Source organism: Cyprinodon variegatus, unplaced genomic scaffold, assembly GCF_000732505.1.
Source record: "Cyprinodon variegatus isolate N-32 unplaced genomic scaffold, C_variegatus-1.0 Scaffold1353, whole genome shotgun sequence".
NCBI lineage: Eukaryota > Metazoa > Chordata > Actinopteri > Cyprinodontiformes > Cyprinodontidae > Cyprinodon > Cyprinodon variegatus.
Window position 1 is genome coordinate 39,644 of NW_015151806.1, and position 5,301 is coordinate 44,944.

Genomic DNA, 5,301 nt, shown 5'->3' on the forward strand with positions numbered 1-5,301 from the left:
GTATACTTTAAGTATACTTTAGTAAACTTAAACTAAATTTTAAAAAATTTAGTTCGAAGAAGTATTACTTTAGTAATACTTCAAGTAGACTAAAAGTACATTGTTCGCGTATACTTTCTAAACTTATACTTAAGTATTCTTAATAGAATTTACTTCGACTATGCTGCTTTTTGCTGCTGAAAAGCATGTGAATAAATATAGATAAATTGCATTTTAATTAATAATGATTATCTGTTGCAGTTCTTCATTAAAAGCAATCCTTCTTAGTAAAACTTGATGCATTCCTATCCCCACTGAATCCATAGCCCGGAGCATGTGGATCAGGCAGGGACATGCCAGCTTAAAGACTTCACACATTCCTCTGAACAGCTCTAGAGCTCCATCCTTCTCTCTAATAACACCATGTCCTTATTTCCGTGTTGGCTCAGAAACACGCGCTGACGATGGTTTGACAGCTGGTAAGTGTCACAACAAACATTACTGACTCGGTTGGTTTTTGATCAGAAGTTAAAGACGGGAAAGGTTCCCCGATGGGCGTGGAGCTGATTTTACTCAGAGGAGAGTGACTGATACTAGAGTGAAATCCAAAGCCTGGTTTTTAGAAAAAAAAAAAAGACTGTAGGGAAGTAAAGGTGAGCGGATCAATGCCGGAAGTTTCCTCCAGTCTTGAAGCTGCAGGTAAGCAGGCTGCACACATGCCTCCGAAAAAAATGTATTTGTTGTCTTGTTTTTTGTTTTTTACAAAAAGAATAAATATCGGGGTGAATAAACCCCATGTTATGTAGTAAAAGTGTATTGTCCGCACGCGCTCAACAAAGTTGAGTTGCTTACAAATGCCTAATCCGAGTTAGTTTAGTGTTTCTTTAAGCTTTTGCGGTGCAATTATAGGCTTAAGTTATATTTGCGGGATGAAACCGTTAAACAGTGAAAAGACAGTTAATTAGATCCACACGTGCAACGCACAATAAAATCACACCCATTAAAAAGAAAAAGAAAAAAAAAATGAATGCACTTCCAAGACTATAAATTGTATTAATATTCATTATTACCAGAGATTCAAGCAATATGGATAGAACGATATAGAGGGTTTTAATGTTGTGCCGCTTATTGTGAGGCATACTTAGGTATTATTGCTCCTAAACAAGGAAGGAGGCACCAGGTGGACTTTGTTCAAAGGGATGAACAGAAAGTATTGAGGAGTTTTGTGTTGGTGTGCATGCAGAGGCGTGCATGTTGTGACTCACACTGTGATTGAAACGTGAAACATTACCTGCAACTTGGGAGGGAGGGGGGGTAGCTGCTGCCAGGTGGGCGGGCCATAAAGTACACTTTTTTGCTTATTTTTACACTTTAATGCATCAGATCAGCAAACATAGTGTAAAATCCTATTAGTTAATACTAAAACAAAGAAAACAACAATAGAGGTGTCAGGTAACAATGTTAATGTAGCCTACTTAAGTGCACTTTTTAGGTATCTATACTTTACTCCATTACTTATTTTACTTCCTACTTCAGACTTCTACTCATTACATTTTCACACAAGTATCTGTACTTTCTATTCCTTACATTTTTAAAACAAATTTTACTTGTTACTTTTGGCTTCGGTTTAATGTTTATAAATATTTATTTCACGTCATGTGCGCCATCCAAGGCAGATCATTGGCGCCATCCACATCTAGTGAAAACTAGTGTAATTGGATGAGTCATGTAACGCAAACAATCATTGGTTAGTTAAAGGAAATCATCAGAAGCAAGCAGGTGTTCTTAAAACTGCAAATGCGAATTGTCTATGCCAGGGGTCTTCAAGGACCACCAAACTGATGACAAGATGGAGCAGGGACCCCCTAATTATATATATTGTATGAAATTGTGTTATATCAAACTGGTCCTATAGTCACTCTATTACAGATGGAGTAATGTAAGGAAAGTAATTTCTCCCTTGGATTATTAAAGTATTTCTGATTCTGATTCCTGGTTGATGGGACAGGTGTTGTGAATGAAACGGTGCCCAGCTTGAAAGAGCTCCTGTGTGTCGCTGAATGTGTGCATTGATGACTTAAAGACATCTTCTGCCTCCATTTATCTGTTTACTACAGTGTGTTGAATTCATGTTAATGTGGATTTAAAGACATTTCAATTCAGGAGGGAATATAAAAAAAAAATAAATGAATCACCCAAAAGTTTCGCGACCCCCATGCAGTACCTCCGCGGACCCCCTAGGGGTCACGGACCCCCTGTTGAAGACCTCTGGTCTATGCCATGCTACAATGTTGGATTAAAAAAAAAAGATGTTGAAATGTCTGAAAGGTCGGACACATGCGAGAGAGTATCGGGGGATGGAGACAAGATCTCCCTCATCCTTGTAGCCTGACGTAGTCCTACTCAATTCTAGTCAGAATATGAGTCTGATACTGCTCCATAGAGCTGTGATTATGGGGCGTGTTTTGAACGAACCAGGAAAAAAAATGCCTCTGCACTCAATTGGATAGACCTACAACCAATAAGAGCAACGCGGAGTGCGTGACGTATGATAAGCAACGCATAGTTGTTGTCAACAAAAATCAAAGCGTGCAGTTGCACGCCTAGAATAAGAAGATGAGCCTTGATCGAGTTTCTCTGTTCCTCTTTTAAAATTAATTTGCTGTCGATATCTTCTAGAACAGACCTAATAGCAGAATCTACTCACCTAAACTCTCCAGCGGCAGCCATTGTTGTTGTCACCCAAGCGCACTTTGGTCACGTGGTTGATTACGTTACTGTTGATCATCTGTCCATCATCGTATAAAGCCCGCCCTGACAATTTGATTGGATCGCCAGAGATTGGGCGATCATACTCGCGCTACTATGGAGCAATGCCAGACCGAACTTCCCGACCTCAAACCTTGTGGGCGGGACTAAGTTCGGAATGGCACTCAGGCTACATCCTTGGCCCTATCTCAAAGAATTTTTTCGAGATAGTCAAAAAATTTAGCTTACAATTCATAATGGGATCTGGCTGTTTTCTTAAAGGTTACTTTATACTTTTATACTTTAAGTAGTTTTTGGAGCACATACTTTTTACTTTTACTTGAGTAAAGAGGTCAAGTTGATACTTCAACTTTCATCAGTGTTTTTAAACTGCAGTATCTATACTTCTACTTAAGTAACAAATGTGTGTATTTTTGACACCACCGAAAAAACAACTAACATAAAACTTCAAATGAATTTGTTCCTGTGAGGGGAAAAAGCCTTTCTCCTTCCTTGGTAAATCACAAATGATCTGAGATGAACCAATTCATTTCAAAAACATTCTTCACTTTCACTATAAACACCCAGGCCCCAATGTATGGCTGTTAGATTAGTAGTATTTACAAGCGGTTAAATATAACCCGTCTGATCTCATGAAATAGGCCAAAAGAGTTAAAACAGCAACCGGAAATTTAGTAGATAAGACAGAACTAAGTGAAATTTTTAGAAACTTTGGTTTCTAAACATTTCTAAGATGTCTGTAGCTGATGTTGCTCTGTCTGACCACCTATTTTTTGAAAGCATGATTTCAAATTCAAATGGTAGACAACTTTCATTTTATTTCAGACACAATTGATTATGTTGGTCCAGTTAAAGTAAAGGTTGGTAAATAAAGGTGTCTGAGAAGAAATGCTTCAGCAGTAAGACGTAATAAAAGGGGATGCTTGAAAAGTCGGACACAGATGGCAAAAGTCTGGACTTTAGCCTCACTGTAACATCTATAAAGAGGCTTCAGAGACTGCAACTGAAAAATGCAAGATAATCTTTCTTTAAATGTCTAATGCCTCAGCAGGGCTTGAATAATGCTACGTTCAGACCGCATGCAGCAGAAGCAGCAAAAATGTGCGTGCTGCTTTACTTTTGATGCTTGTACAAGTTCAGTTCTAACGCGCAGCTAAAGCATCTTTTCGTCACTCTTGGTGCGCGGTCGAAAAGTGGGTTTGACGCGCGTTGGGCGAAGCTACACTATCTTTTCTTTGCCTGTAACAATGGCAGCTATATTTGCTGTGATCAGTGGGTAAAAAGTAGTTTTATTATGTTTTTAATTTAAAAGGTCCACCTTAAAACTTCATCTGTGTAGTCAATTCATCAAGATTACGATTCTGCCTTTAAATTTGGTTTTTCATGTACGTAATCCAAAATGCAGGCACCAGAATAATAAAATCGAACATATAACCTGCAGGTTTTGACTTTTAAGTTAATTTAGTAGTTAAACTGTTTCAGAGGAGCGATCATAGCAATCTGCATCAGCAGTGCTGTTTCTGTGTCCCTGCCAGCTCCAATATAAGCTTCTCTGATTGGTTGGTGTGGCGCGTCGAGCAGAAAAAGTTCAATTCTTCCAACTGCTGCTTCTGAAGCGCGTCACGCACATCAGATGCTCAGAAGCTTGTGAGGCGCCAATTCAACTGCTCAGACATACTGCTCCTGCTGTTCAAAATGCGCGTCAGGACCTTTTGCTGCGCCATGAAGCATGTCAACCATTAACTTTTAATGTAAACTAACTGCTTCTGCTGCTTCTGAAGCATGTAGTCTGAACGTAGCATAAAGTAATCGATGCGTAAAATCTTCAGTAAAATTGACTACAGCAACAGTGTCTTTACAGGCCTGTTGATCAGCCAGCTGCAGTTGATCTAGAAAGCTGCAGCCTGCATCCTCACCAAACAAAGGAAACGGAGCACATCTTTTCAATGCTAAAATCACACTGGCTCCCCAACTATACAATACTTCTGTTAGGCCAAAGATCACTGAATGGCTAAGCTCCTAAATACATAATAGACTTGCTGTCAGTGTACTGTATCAACCCAGACCTCTCAGATATTCTGGCTCTAATCTACTTTGCATACCTACCAGAAACAAAAATGGAGAAGTGTTTAGTTCTTATGCTCCACAAAGGTGAAATAAACTCACAGAAAGCTAAAATAGCACTAAAATACATGGTCACTTTAAATCAAGATTAAAAAGGGATGATTTAAAAAAAAAAACATTTTATCTTTTAACTATAATCCTCTTATTTTAATAAAGCAGCTTTATTCTTGAAGTATTTATGTTGCCTCTGTACTGAAAAAAATAGTCTTTCCACTGAAATGTGCTGTATAACTGCTTTCATGACAGGCCTGCTTGCAAATAATTGGTATTATTGTTAATGATTTTCTCAGGGAGTCTGCTGACATTTGATGTTATAAAAACATTTCAAATATTTTTCAGTGTTTTGATAAATAATATATACAGACTTTAAATGGTACCAGAGAAATCTCCCTGCCTGCTAAAACTTTTTCTAGAATAGAATATCTCAAG

At 38.3% G+C, this 5,301-nt stretch overlaps 1 protein-coding gene across 1 annotated transcript in view; it reads left to right on the forward strand.

The window, feature by feature from the left end:
• Window positions 1-602: 602 nt before the first annotated feature.
• Window positions 603-5,301, forward strand: part of arap2 (ArfGAP with RhoGAP domain, ankyrin repeat and PH domain 2) — a gene marked incomplete at its 3' end in the record, with an annotated part of 133,956 nt that continues 129,257 nt past the window's right edge. The window contains exon 1 of the mRNA XM_015402490.1: window positions 603-678. The remainder of the gene's footprint in view (window positions 679-5,301) is intronic.